Source organism: Periplaneta americana, chromosome 1 (genome assembly GCF_040183065.1).
Source record: "Periplaneta americana isolate PAMFEO1 chromosome 1, P.americana_PAMFEO1_priV1, whole genome shotgun sequence".
NCBI lineage: Eukaryota > Metazoa > Arthropoda > Insecta > Blattodea > Blattidae > Periplaneta > Periplaneta americana.
The window spans coordinates 24859930-24881361 of record NC_091117.1 but is presented as its reverse complement, the minus strand read 5'-3'; the positions used below and the strand labels follow the sequence as shown (position 1 = coordinate 24881361).

Below are 21432 nucleotides of genomic sequence, written 5' to 3'. Positions count from 1 at the left end.
AATGGGGCCTTTGAGGCCCCCATTATGCATTGATGTAAGTCCAAGAGGCCATGCATCCTAGGGATAATTAATACACTGGAGAACCGCAAGAAAACCCACTCAGCAACCGCTTTGTCTACCACAATTTCCACCGTGATCCAAACGGGATCGATTCTGATATTAGAGAGTTTCGAAACGTGGATCACTTTCAGTATTCCTTTACATGGTTGAAATTCCTGAACACTACACAACAAACTCTGTTCATGTTCATTGTTCGTTTAATCCAGGCATGTCAATTGATGCCCACAGGAGCAAGCGCGCGCTTTAGAGCAGGAGAGCCTGAGCGCTTTACAGCGGAAAGGAAAGAGACAGACGAAAGAGGTGGTATATGCCGCTTGGTCGAGCTATATTCAGGGATGGCCAGCACTGATTCAATAGATAAAGGGAACAGAACTTATTAAAACTGTATCCATGTTAATTTTTAGATTTGCCTGAGAAGTATAGGCTAAGTGCATTATAAGAATGTAAGTTTTAATTTTAATGCTCATTTTTCATAAGTTTGATTTTTTTATTCAAAAGAAATATTTTCTCAACTTTTCGTATAGAAAAGTGAAATTTTCAGGTATAGGCCTATGTATTTAGTAGCCTTACAGAATGTTTTCGTAAATCTAATATACCGTATATACGTATTACTGAAGATAGTGTATTGAACATTTTGAAAATATTCGCATGGAAATTGTTTGTAAGGAAATGAATTAACAAAGCAACTACTGTTACATCATAAGCAAAAGATACGTGCCCATGTGTTGTAAAAATGTCAGCTCTATAGCTTCAGGAGATTTCGATAAAATAATTTAATATTCTGATGATAGGAAGTTGCTCACAAATATCACCTTAAAAGCATAATACGATAAGAGTTTTGTTATGTAATATTAGTTACACTTAAAACAGATACAGTACCTAGGTAACTTTGCTTCGTACTGTAATATTGTTTTGATTAGTTTATTGATTACTTTTGTAAGGCTAAAGATACCATCAATATAAATTCCAACTTATCATGTCATACTCAATTTCTTTCTTTGGAATATCGCTTTCTTTATTAATGATGTGTTTCATCTACTTAATACAGTATGATATTATACTACTATGGAATTTAAGTGAATATTCCTTCTTAACTCTCTATTATGTTATTAAGATTTAAAAGACAACTGCAATATTAAGAAATCAGCGTTAGTACTTTTGTTTTACAGACAATATAGGTAATATTAAACAGAAAGAAGCCATATAAAAATAACGACATAAAATTTCACGTTCCGTTTGAAGTTTGTGCACCACTGTTTTCTTAATCCAACAGGTTGCTTATTCATATACACAACCCTTCCTCTTTCCATACTTAGCGCTTGCTGCCCGCGCACGACGCCAAGGTCAGAAAAATGCGCTTGCTTTGACATCACTGGTTTAATCCGTTAGATTTAGACGAAAGATTACAATTTGGCATATCTTACAGCAGTGGAGCTTACCTTGAAAGGTGATAATGTCTTGTCTTTATTGTTATCCTCCGACGAGAACAATCTGCAGTGTGCCTACTTAATCCTCGTTAAGGACTCGTCTGGCACGTTGACTTCACCGAACTGATTTCGCCAAGTTTCGTACAAAAATGTCCAAAGTGCAGACAGTATGCTTCCAGTGTCCGTCAACGGAGAAATTGTTCTGAACGTCTCTTATCACAGCTGTCTCTAGCTATTCTTATTAGATAAGATGCAGTGACATAATCGAAAGATCTCGGTAGGTCTAATGTAATTACATTGTATTAAAGTTCTGAGTGATAAGACACACTGCAAGGTCAAGCAAATATTGTAGTATTTGTAGACTGTATTTCCATAAAGTGGATCAACCTCATTTTGTCTTGGCTTGACTTTTCGAGGGCCTTATCCGGGATGGATCCTTACACTTTGGCTTACATTGCACCCTTATTAAAGTCTGACAGGCGGCCTAGGTGGCACCCTAGATCATAATATACAGAGTGTTTAAAAATACGGGGCATAATTTCAGGTATGTATTTCCCACATGTAGACAATCAAAATAGTTCATTACAACATGTGTCCGGAAATGCTTCATTTCCGAGTTATGGCCTTCACAACATTGAAATTCACCGGAACGTTTTTCTTTCCGCAGGTTGTTGTCATTACAGAAGATGTTCAAAATGTCCACCTCCTGCTTGAATACAGACCTCACATCGATGTCTCATTGACCTGCGAACACGATCCCAAACTCCAGGAGTATTGCGTATGTCCTCAGGATACAATTGATACTCTTTCAACAGTCTCCAGATAGTCGTATGAGGAACATTGACTTGCAACGCTACCCTTCGTGTGCTGATAGAAGGAGTCATGTTCACAGCCTCCAGAATCTCCTCCTGTACTTCTGGAGTTGTAGAGCTTGGTCGTCCCCTTCCCAAACCAGGAGAGTTAAATTTTCCATACTCGCACAGACGGTAATGGAGACGTACAAATGTCTTCCTATCTGGACATTGTCGCTGTGGGTACCTCTCCTGGTACAAACGACGAGCCAGCGCAGCATTGCCGTCCGCCTTGCCGTACATGAAGTGTACCTCTGCCAGCTCTTGATTTGAATACATGTCGCACAGTCTAACGCCTACACAACACTGAATGTAACCTTCGCCTTGGAATGAACTGTCAGAGTGCCCTCTTAATGTCTCCTTTGACGGCAACGACCTATGGAAAGAAAAACGTTCCGGTGAATTTCAGTGTTGTGAAGGCCATAACCCGGAAATAAAGCATTTCCGGACACATGTTGTAATGAACTATTTTGATTGTCTACATGTGGGAAATACATACCTGAAATTATGCCCCGTATTTTTTAAACACCCTGTATACCCAGATAGGTCGGCCTTATAGGCTTTGAGATTAACAACTTTTGTCATGTAAGGCTCTGATTTCTGCAGTCACAACTGACCTACGTCTATGTTCATGATACAACGGAGTGGGCTATGGAAATTCAGCTCTTCTTGGCAACGGTTTTGTTGTGAATTGGTTTGTATCTTTCTGACGAGAAATAAAAACTGTTCTTGAGTTTCATTTACTCAGTATATTGTATTCTAGCTACAGTCAGGTTTACTATGCTGCCATCTAGTTGTTACATAAGGAGTCACGCCATAATTCCCATTTGAATTGCATTAGCGACTCTACTGCCATCTCGTGTTCGTTTACGGCGGACGGGTAGCGATCCTGGCGGTTGTTCTCTTCAAAGTGCTGCCGATTTTAACATAGCAATGACTTATCTGTTACATATATGATCTAGAGTGGCACTAACGAACCCGATACTGACAGGCGGGCCATTCTGCTTCAGCTCTGACGGAGCCAGGTCCCATTCTCAGACGAGTATTTGATAAACCCCAGGACACTAAGCCCTGAGCCCTTCCTATATCAGCATCGGGAACCTGTACTACCCCCAAGGGTTCAACTCAGTCTATTTTTACTACTGCATTTGATGTATGAAATGAGGGAAAGTTGGAGAATGTTGGTGGAATGATAGAGGGAAACGAGAGTACTCCGAGAAAATCCCTCTGCAAGTGTACCTTGTCCACTAGTTCCATCACGACCTGGCAGGGAATCAATCCCGGGCCGCCTGGATGGAAGACGAGAGCGCTAATGTTTGAACTACAGACGCGGCATTTTTAATTTTACGAGGTTGTATCTATAAGGGCCGTATTCATAGACATTTCGCAGCACGCACTACGAGCGTACTAAGCTAGCTCCGGCTATCCACTGGTTACTAGTACAGAATTCAAATCATATCCTATCGCTAACACTGGTTTATGAATACGGAAAACGCTGATCATCCACCGGAAGCCCGCGCTAAAAATGTCTATGAATACGGCCCATTGTGTGTATATATACAGGGCGTAAACGATATAAACTGCCAAAATTATACAGACTGTACTTCTCGGTCTACTAAACATTATGTGTAGTGAAATTTTGTTTTTTTTTTAATTTTTGTTTTTAATTCCTAAAATACCTAGCGGCGTGGTAGAGGGCTGGCCTCGCATTCGGGAGGTCCGGGGTTCGATCCCAGGGGCCGGCAATCCTAACTGAGGTTTTCCATGGTTTCCTCAGTTATTTCCAGGCAAATGCCGGGATTGTACCTCTTGAAAGTCCGGCCATGGACGGCGATCCTTCCCTTAATCCTTTCATACGTGTGAGTGAATGCTGTGTAATGTCTTAAATGTTTGTGTTGTATCGGACGTGGCCCTGGCATTGTGCTGACCCCTCATCCGGGGAGACCCTCCATGTCCTTGTGTGGTCAAAGAAGTATGTATGTGATCCATAGCTTAATACCTCTCCAGACAGGTCGCGGCCCTGTAAGGCCCGGGTGGCGTGGGTCGTGTAAATGAACCTAGAAGTAGAGATGAGCTTAAACGATATTTTCAAGTATCTGTGACAACTGTGACTGTGACAATTAAATATCTGTGACCTTTATCGGTGATTTTGTCACACCGATAAAAAATTAGCAGGAAATATTGAAGAGCAGTGCAATGTGAATACGATTTCTCTATACACACCACTCATCAGTGATTTATATGGGAAAATCCAACAAAGAAATTATGTACATGTACCATTAACAAATAAATACTTACCTAACTGAACAGTAGCATGTCAAAAGTTAACCTCATGTACCAAGAGGTTATATTATAGATATTGAACCAGTTGATCATTTTTAAATGTAGTTGGGTACGGAGAAATTGAGGTTATATGATTATCCTAATAGTTTTAAAAATTGATTCTTTTCATTGTATATAATATAATGGATAAATTATTTTAAGTCGTGCATTAACATTATATTGAGTCATAGAATAAAAATTAATGAAACATAAGTATTCGGAAAAACATTGGAAAATAATTACAAAACAAAACAGTTGTTCAGACAGGATTTTGCAGAAGATTAAGTACTGCTAACCAATGGTGTTATATTTAAATCGTGTAATAACTACATCATTTATAATAAGATGGAGAAACTACCGCCAGATTGCTGTTATTATATCATGCGCACGCGCAAACCTACGACGTAGAGGAGAAAATATCAGTCACAGAGTACTGAATACGGAGCAGATTTCGATAGCGATATTTTGTCACAGATATTTCGCGTCATCAGTCACAGGTTTATCTGTGACAAAAAAATACCTGTGACAAAATATCGGTTTGTGAAATATCGGCCATCTCTACCTAGAAGGGAAAGGTTAAACTGTGAGAAAGAAAGAATTCCTAAAATACCATGTTTTTAGGATAAATAGTAGTCTAATGTATTTACTGTTCAAGTAAATCTGCAGTGCTTGGGAAAAGTGACATAAGTCAGTTTCCACAAACCTTTTTTTGATAATTTATTGACAACTTACACTGGTTTATGTCGATTTGATTTTTTTCTGTATGAATTATTGTAATGGGAGGAATACTTATGTATTTTTTTCCAAGCGAGCAGATGTTCCGTAAGTTGTCAATAAATTATCAAAAAAGGTTTGTGGAAACTGACTTATGTCACTTTTCCCAAGCACTGCAAAAATGTAAACGTCATTGCCCATGATCTTTGCTGTTGTGACTGGTGAAGTGACGAAAAGTAGATCGGGAACACTGCTGGCAATAGCAGGATTTTTTACAATTAATAATTCGGCCAGTTCCTTTGTTGTTGAAAGTTTACGAATCTCTTCCATCGAAAACTAATCAGTTATTGAGAAAAAGTAGGAGATAAATCAGTAGCATAATACTTCCTAAGTACGAGTATGTTGCTGTGAAAGAGTAATGGAACGGAGAAAAATTCTCTCCGGCGCCGGGATTTGAACCCGGGTTTTCAGCTGTACTTGCTGATGCTTTATCCGCTAAGCCACACCGGATACCCACCCCGGCGTCGGAACTTAATCTGAGACGATTCTGTCCGAAGCCGGGGTGGGTAACCGGTGTGGCTTAGTGGATAAAGCATCAGCACGTAGAGCTGAAAACCCGGGTTCAAATCCCGGTGCCGGAGAGAATTTTTCTCCGTTCAATTACTCTTTCATCGTATGATGACGCAGAATATCTGCATGGAAATATCATATGTACTTCGGTACAAAAAATAATATATACGAGTATGTTGGCTTTTTCGATCTTTTCATTTTCGATTAAAGGGACACTAAACTAAAAATGACAACTTTTTTTCCTAATATCTTTTTAACCAAATTTTGAGAGCATATTTACTATGTAAAGGACTAACAAAATCCAAATGTTGAACTCCCAAATGTTTTTGGATTTGGATTTTTTTAGTTCTTTTGGAAAGATTTTCAAACCCAAGTTTTTAGTAGAAGATCTCTATTTTTAAACTTCCTTTTTTTTTGCTTACATTCACAAGACATAGAGAAACTTTTTATGCATTCATTTTATGAAATATCTCATTTGTTCACTTTCGAAAAGTTTTTGAAGTTTTGAATATGTTATTTTTCTATAATTCATGAAAAATATTAATAACTTAAATTAGCATCATTTCTCATAAAATAAATGCATAGATACATGCAGCTACTCGCAGTAAAAATTTCATCCAAACTGATTAATATTTGACATAAAGAAGTTGGTGTTGAATCAAGAAAAATAAACTTACGGAAAAATGGCTTTGAAGGTAAAATTAATATTTATGTAACACATACACACCTATTAAAATTCTCCTCCGCTACATTTATCTAGTAACTTCAGGAAGCCAACTTTAGAACAAAAAGTTACTAGATTTGTGATCAGAAATTTGTAAAATAGAATTATTTGATGAAAAATAATTTTGACAGCTCAATTTAATTTCTGCCATCGTACTTACATAGGCCTACTTATTTACTTACTTAAAATGGCTTTTAAGGAACCCGGAGGTTCATTGCCGTCCTCACATAAGCCCGCCATCGGTCCTTATCCTGTACAAAATTAATCCAGTCTCTGTCATCATATCCCACCTCCCTCAAACTTATTTTTACATTACCTTCCCATCTACGTCTCGGCCTCCCCAAACGCCTTTTTTCTTCAGGCCTCCCAACTAACACTCTATACGCATTTCTGGGTTCACCCATACGTGCTACATGCTTTGCCCATGTCAAAGGTCTGAATTTAATGTTCCTAATTATGTTAGATGAACAATACAATGTGTGCAGTTCTGCGGTATGTAACTTTCTCCATTCTACTGTAACTTCATCCTTCTTAGCCCCAAATATTTTCCTAAGCACGTTATTCTCGAACACCTTAACTTCTGTTCCTCTCTCAGAGTGAGAGTCCAAGTTTCACAATCGTACAGAATCGGTGATATAACTGTTTTATAAATTCTAACTTCCAGTTTTTTTAGAGCAGACTGGATGTTAAAAGCTTCTCAACCGAATAACAGGCATTTCCCATAGTTATTCTGTGTTTAATTTCCTCCCGAGTGCCATTTATATTTGTTACTGTTGCTCCAAGATATTTGGATTTTTCCATCTTTTCAAACGATAAATTTCCAGTTTTTATATTTCCATTTCGTACAATATTCTGGCCACGAGACATGATCATGTACTTTGTTTTTCTGGATTTAATTCCAAATCTATCTCTTTATTTACTTCAAGTAAAATTCCTGTATTTTCCCTAATAGTTTATGGATTTTCTCCTAACATATTCACGTCATCCGCATAAACACTACCGTATATTAAAGGGCGTATATTTATACACCGACGGATCCTTGATCTCCAGAGAACAAGGTGTCGGTGCAGGTGTTACGTGCTGTCTCTCTCACTTTATAGATCTCTTGGATATGGAACAACAAGTTTTGATGGAGAAATCGTTGCAATAAGTGAAAGTCTCAGGAATCTTCTATTTCACATCAATAAATTTAAGAATGCAGTTATATTGTCAGACTCCAAAGCAGCTATTCTATCAATAGTCTCTAAACACACACCTTCATCTCAAACAGCAGAAATAACTAAAATGCTCTCTCAATTAATATCACTCAATAAAAGAATTGTATTCCAATGGATACCATCCCACTGTGGAATCCTGGGAAACGAGAATGCGGATGCACTAGCAAAGAAGGGCAGCACTGCTACTTACAGACCTGTTACTGAATCTACATATAACTCTGTGAAAAAATTTATTAAATCTACATACTTAGACTTCAACAAACAAAATTTGATAACACAATCCCAAGGGAAAAAATGGAACTCTCTGCATCATAATCCACAATTAATTCCCGATTTACCACGAAAATCGTTCTTAGCTGCATTAAAATTGGCAACAGGCCATGATTGTTTGGCCAAACACCTGCATAGAATTGGAATATATCAGTCCCCTAACTGCCCATTGTGCAACTCAAACCAAGAAATGGATTCGGAACACCTCAAAATCTGTGCTTCAGTGGCTGACCATGATAATATCTTTGAAAAATATTGGAGTGCAAGAGGTGAAATGACTTTATTGTCAAACGCCTGGCATTAGAAAACAAAGTAGCATCGCTGTAGTCATATCCCACACTATTAGGAGGCGGTGACTAATCATAGCTCGAGATCGCTTTTTTAAAGTTTGAGGAAACATTTACTCCGCCCATCTTGCTGACGGTTTTCTTGAAGGCTAATTTTTTGGTCAAAATACGTATTGTGCGCTGAATTATAAAATACATTTATTTTCTCTACAATTTCTCTGATACTCACTGGTCGGGCCTGTATTGCGAGATTGTAGCTTTTAATAATATTTTATTACGTGGTTACAGACACTGATGCATCGTCATATAATTTTGTACCACAATGAAAATCCCGACACCGTCATGCAACTGTGTCATATGTTACTGCACATTCACCGAAAGTCTCACATAAAACCGCGATGTATTTGAGTTGCTCTCATGTCCTTTTACTACAGATACTTTATCACAGCTCTTTGCCATGTGTGTTCCAATTTAGAACTGTTGTATCACCCTCTTACGATCTAGCAGCTGTTGTGATGTACCAGATACGGGTGGGCAGTTACAACCATGTACTCTTTATGAATCTAATATATTAATGTGATAACGACAGGGTTTAAACATTTCTATCTGCTTCAGAAATGTTTCAGGGGTGAAGCAAATCTATTATCGTTCGTATATGTTATAAATTGTCCAGTATAATTAGATTTTAGGGTAAATGTCTATTTTATTCCTTAAGCATTGTGACAATATCAAAGTTGAGTCATGGTGACTTAATGTAACACTCTAATGGCCAGTTTGTCCAAGTAATGTTTAATTTTGCTTAACGAACGTTAAATTAACAGTCTGTTTATTTTTAACGCTTTATTAATGTATTTTCCATTTGTTCAACATAATTTTGTTTAAGATAACCAACACTTAACTATAACGTCTGTTAGCACTATTTTAACTACTCAACAGCAGTTGGTAATGATTCTACACATGTAAGACAATTTTGATTGGCTGAAATTAATCTTTAAATTCTATATTATAGAGTGAGTCATGAAACCTGCATAAAATGACAACCTGTTATAGTAGGCCACGCTCCATAAACAAACAGTTGACAAATGAAAGTTGTAGGTGACGTCCTGAATAATAATTACAAAGTAAGGTTATATTTCCTCATTGCTATTATGGATACGAAATACGAAATAAATAAAATAACACTGATGTATTTAAACAGTCCAAAGTAATTTTTAAGTGTTATATTACCTGTCATATGCTAAACATTCCCTACAAAGAGACACAAAATATTAATTTCGCAATTTCTGTTCGAACAGCTGTGGGGACATCGGCCATATTTAAGTGACTGTTAAACGAGTTAACTGCCCGAAATCCTACATTTAAAATTAACAAACTGTTAAACCAAACTGGTGTTGAAAACATACAATTTTATTAAATAACAAACTGTTTAGAGTTAAATTTTCTAACAATACTTGGAAAAACCGGCCATTACTCCCCTTTCTGCCATTAAGAGGAGACTCCACTGAAAATCATGAAAATTAAACTATATATATATATATATTGGCTATTTCACGTCTTTACAATGTATACGCGTATGTTCATATCCCAAATGGATTTAGTTCAATTCTGATTACAAATGTTTAAAAATGTCTTTTAATTAAGACTGTAGACTTAAGAACAAAGTCTATCAGAATGACAGCTGAGTGTCAGTTTAAATGGCTTCAGCTCCACGCATGCGCTGATCCCTTTAAATTCGTCCTGAGGGACTTTAAATTGTCATAGGGCCGAAATAAGTACAGATATAGAAAACTGAAACATCACTTTATTTTTTTAGAGTTAAAAACAAAATTTACATTATTTTAAATAGTTTTTTTCGTTATTTTCACCGATCCTTAGACTTAAAGATCTGAACGTGCCAAAACTTTGTAATAAATTTAACATTGTCAAGATAGGAGATACCCGGTACCCTTAAATGCGAGAAAATGCAATATTTATAGCCTAAATTTTGAGGTCACTGATCTTTAGTAGGATTGGTCGTCTCATAGGAAGTTAGATACATCAAGTTTTGTTCAAAAAGTCTATCGCAATGACACGGTATGGTCACAGTGAAGGTCTTGGCATTTGGTTACATTGTGTGCACTTTGACATATTTAAACTGTTGTTTTCTTAATTGTAACACAAATACTGGCAGATTAGTTGCTCTGCTAGTTAATATTTCAGTGCTGTTACATGCAGTGTTATCTAGACAATTTGTTTCCCTCGTGTGATTGGTTGTACCAGCTGATAACTCGCTATCAGCAGTTTGCAGATGATTTCGGAACACTGACAACAGCGTAATCAGTTCGGCTCGCCTCTCATTCTGCTATCCAAGATGTATTTACATTTCAAGGAGAACATACAGTGACTCCAAGTCAAACCAGAGCATTACATGGGGTGCGACAGGCAATGTTCAAAGCTCAACTCTGACCAATGTGCCTAAACTGAACTGGGTGACTCGCTGCTTCCCTTTCGCTGGCTTGATAAGTAAAACACTTCCGTGAATTGATAACTAGCTTCTCGCATGCTAGCATTTCTTAGTGTTGAATAATTTCGAGGGAAAAATTGTTTCGGGCTGGGCATTGAACCCGGGGCTTTTGGTTAAACGTACCAACGCTGTACCAACTGAGCTACCCAGGAACTCTACCAGACACCGATCCAATTTTTCCCTCTATATCCACAGATCTCAAAGTGGGCTAACAACCGTCAAGCAACCAACATTGAGTGCACACTAATCTAATTCTGTGTGACTTAAATTGTGGTTTTCTGTTAACGAACAGTGACGTGTATTATGCAAATCAAGCTTTCAGGTATAACTCCCCGTAAAGTTGATTTGAATAATTTCGAGGAAAAAATTGTTCCGGGGCTGGGCATTGAACCCGGGGTTTTTAGTTAAACGTACCAACGCTCTGCCAACTGAGCTACCCGGGAACTCTACCAGACACCGAACCAATTTTTCCCTCTATAGGCCTATCCACAGACCTCAAAGTGGGCTGACAACCGTCAAGCAACCAACATTCAGTCCACACTAACTCTGTGTGACTTAAATTGTGGTTTTCTGTTAACGAACAGTGACGTGTATTATGCAAATCAAGCTTTCAGGTATAACTCCCTGTAAAGTTGATTTCAGTAATTTCGAGGAAAAAGTTGTTCCGGGGCCGGGCATCGAACCCGGGGCCTTTGGTTAAACGTACCAACACTCTGCCAACTGAGCTACCAGGGAACTCTACCAGACACCGATCCAATTTTTCCCTCTATATCCACAGACCTCAAAGTGGGCTGACAACCGTCAAGCAACCAACATTCAGTGCACACTAACTCTGTGTGACTTAAATTGTGGTTTTCTGTTAACGAACAGTGACGTGTATTATGCAAATCAAGATTTTAGGTATAACTCCCTGTAAAGTTGATTTGTATAATTCCGAGGAAAAAATTGTTCCGGGGCCGGGCATTGAACCCGGGGCCTTTGATTAAACGTACCAACGCTCTGCCAACTAAGCTACACGGGAACTCTACCAGTCACCGATCCAATTTTTCCCTCTATATCCACAGACCTCAAACTAGGCTGACAACCGTCAAGCAACCAACATTGAGTCCACACTAACTCTGTGTGACTTAAATTGTGGTTTTCTGTTAACGAACAGTGACGTGTATTATGCAAATCAAGCTTTCAGGTATAACTCCCTGTAAAGTTGATTTGAATAATTTCGAGGGAAAAATTGGATCGGTGTCTGGTAGAGTTCCCGGGTAGCTCAGTTGGCAGAGCGTTGGTACGTTTAACCAAAGGCCCCGGGTTCGATGCCCGGCCCCGGAACAATTTTTCCTTCGAAATTATTCAAATCAACTTTGCAGGGAGTTATACCTGAAAGCTTGATTTGCATTTCTTAGTGTTGTCCTTTCTCTAAGAGATGAAAAATTCACAGTGACACTTCTGGCGGAAAGGTTGCAGTTGGGGTTTTCCTCGGGGTACTCCCGTTTAACCCCATATTAGGCATCTACATCATTCCGTCAACATCTCTTCATTTCATGATCATTCCATGGCGTTCAGGGTTGCTAGACGTTCTGGATTTCCCAGGATTGTTCTGGATTTTAATGGTGTGTCCTGGATTGAGTTGTATTTGTTCCGGGATGTAAAAGAAATGGGAAAAATATAATTTTTTGTTATTTTTTTAACAAGAACAAGAACAATTTATTTATTTACAATAAGAAACTATTGTATACATAAAACAGAAATAGTCCACACCTGTGGAGTAACGGTTAGCGCGTCTAGCCGCCAAACCAGGTGGCCCGGGTTCGATTCCCGGTCGGGGCAAGTTACCTGGTTGAGGTTTTTCCGGGGTTTTCCCTCAACCGAATATGAGCAAATGCTGGGTAACTTTCGGTGTTGGACCCCGGACTCATTTCACCGGCATTATCACCTTCATCTCATTCAGATGCTAAATAACATCAGATGTTGATAAAGCGCCGTAAAATAACCTACTAAAATAAAAAAAAATAAAATAAAACAAGTACAAATTAAGGAATTTACCCCCGTATGAGCAAACGCTCGTGGTCGGAAGTAAACTGACCTGTATTTAAGCAGAAAGCAGACAAAATAAACAAATTAATATAAGAAATAAAATAGCACAGATTACAAAAACAAGAGCCTATATGAAGGGTTCAGAGCCATAGTGGGCCAAGCGCCATTTATTAGAAACGGAGAAAGCAAGAGTTAAACTTAAGTGAATACCATAGTTTAATGAAGATTGGCATATCATTTAGTTTTAATGTGTATACTTTATATTATTTGATATACGTTTCCATTGAATTATGGTAATAACTTCATTTTAACCCTTGCTTTTTACGGTTTTAATAAATGGCGCTTGGCCCACTATGGTTCTGAACCCTTCATATGATAAAGAACAATCACAATTGAAAATATTTGTAACTAATATTCACAAGTATAATAATATAAGACTAATAATCTAAATCGAGGCTGACTAGAAGTAGAGTAACGCAAGTAGGAGATAGTTCAGGGAGCAGTGATGAAGGAAGAGGGGAAAACAAGGTGAAAAAACAGCATGACTTAAGGAAATGGTGTGGAGGGGAAATAAATCGTGAGAAAAGAAAACTAAGACCTAAAAAGTAGCAATGTGGAAAAGGGAGTAGTGAAAAGTGCAAATAATTAGAGATGTAGAGTGAGGTGGGGTTACAGTATTTTTGGTTTAATGATGGGTTAGGAGTAAAGTAGAGGAAGAATTGATGAAAGACAAGAAAAGACTAGTGGAAGAATTGCAATTATAAATTAAAAATAAGTAATGTCCCAATTGACTTGTACGAGAGGCGTTGTAAAAAGGGGAGACGGCACTGTATACTAATAATGTGATGTGCCTCTTCACCAAAAGGTGTATTGCTTGAAGACAAATACATTCATTCATATAAGACTAGTATTTACCAATTAATTATCTAACCCTATGTTAAGTTCCCTCAATAATTTATTTAATTTTAAGTTTAAATTTAATCATACCTAAAACAGAGTACTGAGAAATTAATTTGTTGTGAAGTTTCAAGCCGTAGTTGAAGCCATGTTTCATACCAGCAGCCGTGGAACTTTTGGATTCTGTAAAATGAAATAATATGTTTCTTCTCGTATTATAATATGCCAATATGTGTTGAAATGTTTCTTGTTCTTATGAAAGAAGGTCAATAATTGTATATTTATATATCTGCTCCAATTTGAAAACATTAAAAATCCATTATTTTTAAAATTCCTTATTCATTCCCTGCCCAACCTATGTTCAACGTCGTCGTCAACGACTCCCGGCGCGTCCTATCGGGTTGTACTGAAATATAAACGATAATGCTATAGTATATATTAGGTTGTTGTTTAGTCAACTGAACCTCACAAGTGATACCAACATGGCACCATTTATGAGGCAACTAGACCAGGAGATAATGTGGTATGGTGGCTTTTCCCCCTCCATTGCATACATCACCGATTAGCTACATGTTACACTAATCAGACTTCAGATGCATTCAAACTATTGTTCTTCCTCTGACATCTTGTCGTCAAGTGAGATATACTGCCTGATAATAGAGGTACGTATCAGCCAGAACCTCAATCAGAGGTGAATCTATTATGTATCATACAGTACCTTTATGCTTCACTCTCTTTGGAAGTTGATTTATTTATTATTGATAGGATTAAATACTGTATCATGCATTTTTTCTGTGTAGATCAGGATGTAATATGATATTTTTTCAGACTTTATCAATAATTCAAAGGAAATTTCATAATCTAGGAAAAAATGTAACAAACTTAAAACTCTTGGCCTATATAGTTACATAGTTGAAATGCATAAAACGAATAAAATCAGTTGTATTATTATTATTATTATTATTATTATTATTATTATTATTATTTCTGTCAGATGCGTTTCCAATTCACTGTGGGCTAAAGCAAGGAGATGCACTATCACCTTTACTTTTTAACTTTGCTCTAGAGAGTATTCCATTAGGAAAGTCCAAGATAACAGAGAGGGTTTGGAATTGAACGGGTTACATCAGCTGCTTGTCTATGCGGATGATGTGAATATGTTAGGAGAAAATCCACAAACGATTAGGGAAAACACGGGAATTTTACTGGAAGCAAGTAAAGAGATAGGGTTGGAAGTAAATCCCGAAAAGACAAAGTATATTATTATGTCTCGTGACGAGAATATTGTACGAAATGGAAATATGACCGAGGCCGAGACGTAGATGGGAAGATAATATTAAAATGGATTTGAGGGAGGTGGGGTATATGATAGCGACTGGATTAATCTAGCTCAGGATAGGGACCGATGGCGGGTTTATTTATTTATTCTATTTTTATTTATTTTATGTATTTAACCTGGTAGAGATAAGGCCATCAGACCTTCTCTGCCCCTCTACCAGGAGATTCCAACTATAATATGAAGAATAAAATTATAATTTACTTACTTACTTACAAATGGCTTTTAAGGAACCCGAAGGTTCATTGCCGCCCTCACATACGCCCGCCAGCGGTCCCTATCCTGTGCAAGATTAATCCAGTCTCTATCATCATACCCCACCTCCCACAAATCCATTTTAATATTATCCTCCCATCTACGTCTCGGCCTTCCTAAAGGTCTTTTTCCCTCCGGTCTCCCAACTAACACTCTATATGCATTTCTGGATTCGCCCATACGTGCTACATGCCCTGCCCATCTCAAACGTCTGGATTTAATGTTCCTAATTATGTCAGGTGAAGAATACAATGCGTGCAGTTCTGTGTTGTGTAACTTTCTCCATTCTCCTGTAACTTCATCCCGCTTAGCCCCAAATATTTTCCTAAGCACCTTATTCTCAAACACCCTTAACCTATGTTCCTCTCTCAGAGTGAGAGTCCAAGTTTCAGAACCATACAGAACAACCGGTAATATAACTGTTTTATAAATTCTAACTTTCAGATTTTTGGACAGCAGACAGGATGATAAGAGCTTCTCAACCGAATAATAACACGCATTTCACATATTTATTCTGCGTTTAATTTCCTCCCGAGTGTCATTTATATTTGTTACTGTTGCTCCAAGATATTTGAATTTTTCCACCTCTTCGAAGGATAAATCTCCAATTTTTATATTTCCATTTCGTACAATATTCTGGTCACGAGACATAATCATATACTTTGTCTTTTCGGCATTTACTTCCAAACCGATCGCTCTACTTGCTTCAAGTAAAATTTCCGTGTTTTCCCTAATCGTTTGTGTATTTTCTCCTAACATATTCACGTCATCCGCATAGACAAGAAGCTGATGTAACCCGTTCAATTCCAAACCCTGCTTGTTATCCTGAACTTTCCTAATGGCATATTCTAGAGCGAAGTTAAAAAGTAAAGGTGATAGTGCATCTTCCTGCTTTAGCCCGCAGTGAATTGGAAAAGCATCAGATAGAAACTGACCTATACGGACTCTGCTGTATGTTTCACTGAGACACATTTTAATTAATCGAACTAGTTTCTTGGGAATACCAAATTCAATAAGAATATCATATAATACTTCCCTCTTAACCGAGTCATATGCCTTTTTGAAATCTATGAATAACTGATGTACTGTACCCTTATACTCCCATTTTTTCTCCATATCTGTCGAATACAAAAAATCTGATCAATAGTCGATCTATTACGCCGAAAACCGCACTGATGATCCCCAATAATTTCATGTACGTACGGAGTTAATCTTCTCAAAAGAATATTGGACAAAATTTTGTACGACGTCAACAAAAGTGATTTTCCTCGAAAGTTACCACAGTTGGTTTTGTCCCCCTTTTTAAAAATAGGTACAATTATGGACTCCTTCCATTGTTCTGGTACAATTTCCTTTTTCCAAATAGCAAGTACAAGTTTATAAATTTCGCTATATAATGCTGTAAAATTATAATTAGTATTAAATTTACAATTACAAATAAAATTACAATTAGTATTAAATTTACAATTACAATTACAATAAAAATCAAAGTACGAAAAGTTTACCTGACTTATGTGGGGGCGGCAATGAACCTCCGGGTTCCTTAAAAGCCAGTAAGTAAGTAAGTATTACTATTATTATTACTGTAATACAGAGAATATCTGTAATGGGTCACGGCTGTACTATAAATCAGTTTCCCTGGAGCAAAAATACAATATCAATAGAGTAAAAATGAGCGCTATTTTGCTGTGGACCAAATTTGTGGTAAAACGGTAAGTATGCATTGCCATAGCTCACGATAGCTGTTCTTAATAATGTAAAATTTAATACTTTCACGATTCTTAACAGCTTGTTGCAGTTCTTGGGGTATTTGACCTGTATCTAAAAATATCTTATCTTGTAGTTGAAGAGGCTCCTTATCTCTGCATGATGACTCAAAGGTTCATGAATTACTTTTGGCCTTGATTACGAAGAGTATGTGTCAATAATTTCGATTATCAGTCTCGATTACTATTTTAAATAAACATTTACATATTAGCTCCGACAGAAGTTTGATATCGATAGATGGGTTGATGGTCGGATGGATAGATGGGTAGGCAGGTAGGTGGATGGATGGATGGGTATGTAGGTAGACAGGTAGATAGATACATGGCTGGCTGGATGGGTAGGTAGGTAAGTGTGTAGGTAAGCAGGTAGGTAGCTGAATGGGTAATGGATGGATAGAGATATATGGATTATATGTATGGATTATAGGTAGATAGAACTATGAATATAGGGTTACCATCCGTCCGGCAAAAGGAGGACATGTCTTCTTTTTTAATCATTTTATCCTGTCCGGCAATTATTTAAAAAAAAATTGAAATGTCCGGCATTTCGCATTTCAACTAGAATTAATATGAATATTGAATAATGTGCGATATTATGCATAGAATATCCAAACAAATTATGAAAACCTATGAAAGAATTTAACTGCTTTCAATTTTTGAAACTGGAGCACATAAAAAACCATAAAATATGATGACATATTGACATGCATTAAATTCTTACATTCTAAAAGTGCCACTATTCATGATTCTAAGCTATTTTATCAATTTTATTCTGCAATGTAGAAAGATGCGCCAATCAAGTTAATTTGGACTAAGATTTAAGTTAAGATAAACAATGGTGCAAATTCTTCAATTCCAATAGTACTGCGAGCAATGAAACTTTCTCAGAACTCTTGTCAATTCTATTTATTTATCCCAAATCAGAATGCAAGTGTTGAGAGAGTATTTTCCCCTAATATCTACTCAGTGGACAAAAGAACGAAATCGCATACTAACGGAGTAGACTGTCAGAGGTTTCATCATGGTGAAATATAATTTCAAGGACATGTCCTGTGAAGAGTTCATAGTTATTTGTTACAAGATATAAGTTGGTCCCTTCAGGTTCTTGTGCACAAAGTGGGCTCCACCGATAAGTAGGGTACAGCTGTAATACTGATCCAGCAACGAGTGAGAAAACTGGCTAAGGTGAGCCATTGTTTTTATCTTTAATTTTGTTCATACCAATTTTTAAAACGTCCTCCTTTTTTCAGCAATGCCCTCTTATTTTAGATTCCATCTCCTCCTATAGAAATTCTTCTCAAGGTAACCCTATAAGGATGTGTGAATAGATCGATAGATGAATGGAAGGATACATCGATGGATTGATGGATAGATAAATTGGAATGATTGGTGGATGAATGGATGGATATATGGTAGTAGTAGTAGTAGTAGTAGTAGTAGTAGTAGTAGTAGTAGTAGTAGGTTTATTTTGCCTGGCAGAGTTAAGGCCATGAGGCCTTCTCTTCCACTCAACCAGGTTTCAGTAATATACATGAAATACAAAATTTGATTACAAAACAACACAAAAGAAAATATCTTAGAAATTACATAAAATATAGTAGAAAATTACAATAGAAAAGATCAGTTACATAATATAAAATTACAAATAGTCAGGATCGGTTATGTAATATATAAAATAAAGTAGAAAATTACACATAATCAAAATCAGTTACATAACATAAAGGGGAATATACACACTCACACACACACACACAAACACACAATTTATAAGACCTAAAATGCCCGAGATAAATACGACGATTAATTCACTTGAGGTATATTATACAGTTAATATACTAATAGGAGAATACATGTGAGTTACAAGACATAAAATGTTGATTAGCAAATTCGTACTAAATGACATACAAACACAAATGATTAAGAAATATATCAAGATAATAAAAAAAAAAGAAAAGAGAAAAAAAAAAAGAAGAAGAGAGAGGAGAAAAAAATAAAAACGTGGTCATTTAAGACTACTTAGAAACTTCCGCAAGAGTCTAGTTCTGTTCATTAAAAACATTTCTAAGTAGTGTGTACTTAAAAGATTTTAGACTCCGACTGCTCCTGATTTCCTGTGACAAGGAATTCCAGGAACGAGCTGTGTGTATTGTGAAGGAAGCAGAGTAGAGAGGGATAGATCTTTGGATCGATGGATGAATATATCGATGGGTGGAGGAATATGAATAGATTGATGAATAGATCGATCAATGGATGAACGGATGCTTGGATGAATAGATCGACGGATTGTTGGATGGCCATACCAATGATTGGATGGATGGAGAGATAAATAGGTGCATAGGTAGGTACCATAAATTCTCTTAGTAGTGCTCCATGTGTACACTACCGACTTAAGAGAGCAGTACCAAAATTCTGAAAGAAATGTACGTTACATAAAATATTCTCCTTGATGACGTCATTTACTGTGCGAGTGTACGAAGTTGTCGACCGTGATGGGCCGTTGCGTTTCTTGTGTAAATTGAGTCACAGTTACAAGGAAAACTTATTTTTATAGTGGGCAGAACAGGACTTAATTGCTTTGCAGGAAATGGCTGGTATACAAGAGCAAACAAGCACATATTTACCACTGCTAATTGTAAAGCTATTGGGTGGTACCATTAATTCCTTTTTCTTGTTTTCTTCCATTCGTACTTCTTTCCTTCCGTGAATTCATTTTTCATTCTTTCCTTCATTCACCCACTGTTTAATCCTTTATGTATTTAAATAACCATTTCCTCTTTATTTATTTACGTATTGGACACTTCTTTGTTTATTTATGCTCGACCATGCCGAAATGTAGTAATTATACACCTGGTAGCAGACCTTTAATGCATGTCATTAAAGTACACCTACTCATTAAAGGTCAGGTCTTTCAGCCAATGACGACTCAGGTTACAACTGTTCAGCCAATGACAGGTCACCTTTCTACCGTTATAAAACCGCAAGTATCGATTATTCTCGGATATGCAATCGAAAGAGAATTAGCGAAAAGTCACGGAGGCTGGAAATCCAATACTGTCGCAGAAGGTTATGTTCTGTTACTATAATAATTAGCGTTAATTGTAAATAATATTCAAATACATACAATTTGTCATCTCGTTTTTCAATGTCTAATTTTATTTCAATGTTATCTCTGTAGATTCTTATGGCCTAGCAAGGTCAATGTGGACATCTGTTCCTCGGAAAAAATCAATACTTTCGCGTCTGCTCACATCTCACAACATACGGGACATTGCTCCAGGTCAGATACAATAAAATTAATAATATCAAGTTAGAAATATGGTCGAGCATAAAAAGTCGCATGAAACTCGCCTATAATGGTAATTAAGAAGCTCGTATGAAAATTATGAAACTCGCTTGCGCTCGTTTCATAAATATCCATACTCACTTCTTAATTACCTTCATTATAGGCTCGTTGCATAATGTACTATTATAAGGCAATTCATCTCCTTATAATTTTAAACTTATCATTTGAGTTATCGTACACAATGAACGAACAGATACAAGAGAGAACAAACACACAATGCGAATCCGTGACTGTGGCCGGGATCGAATCCGCAACCTCGAACACAGAAAGCCAGCGCTATACCAATTGCGCTTCCCAGGCCGACTATTTTTGTGAATGTTTGATCATATTATTACTTACTTACTTAATTACTTACTGGCTTTTAAGTAACCCGGAGATTCATTGCCGCCCTCACATAAGCCTGCCATTGGTCCCTATCCTGAGCAAGATTAATCCAGTCTCTATTATCATATCCCACCTCCCTCAAATCCATTTTAATATTATCTTCCCATCTACGTCTCGGCCTCCCTAAAGGTCTTTTTCCCTCCGGCCTCCCAACTAACACTCTATATGCATTTCTGGATTCGCCCATACGTGCTACATGTCCTGCCCATCTCAAACGTCTGGATTTAATGTTCCTAATTATGTCAGGTGAAGAATACAATGCGTGCAGTTCTGTGTTGTGTAACTTTCTCCATTCTCCTGTAACTTCATCCCTCTTAGCCCCAAATATTTTCCTAAGCACCTTATTCTTAAACACCCTTAATCTCTGTTCCTCTCTCAAAGTGAGAGTCCAAGTTTCACAACCATAAAGAACAACCGGTAATATAACTGTTTTATAAATTCTAACTTTCAGATTTTTCGACACCAGACTGGATGA

The 21432-nt window shown here is 37.1% G+C and overlaps 1 protein-coding gene across 3 annotated transcripts in view; it reads right to left on the bottom strand.

Annotated features, from left to right (window-relative positions):
- The window catches only part of LOC138716480 (major facilitator superfamily domain-containing protein 6), a 66122-nt gene that overhangs the window by 32454 nt on the left and 12236 nt on the right, over positions 1–21432 (bottom strand). Inside the window, exon 1 of one of the 3 annotated variants that reach the window (XM_069812485.1) lies at positions 1500–1687. The exons of the other annotated variants lie outside the window; for them this stretch is intronic. The gene's annotated coding sequence lies outside the window, so the exon portion shown is untranslated. Of the gene's footprint in view, positions 1–1499; positions 1688–21432 lie in introns of those variants that run through there. 3 annotated transcript variants of the gene reach the window in all.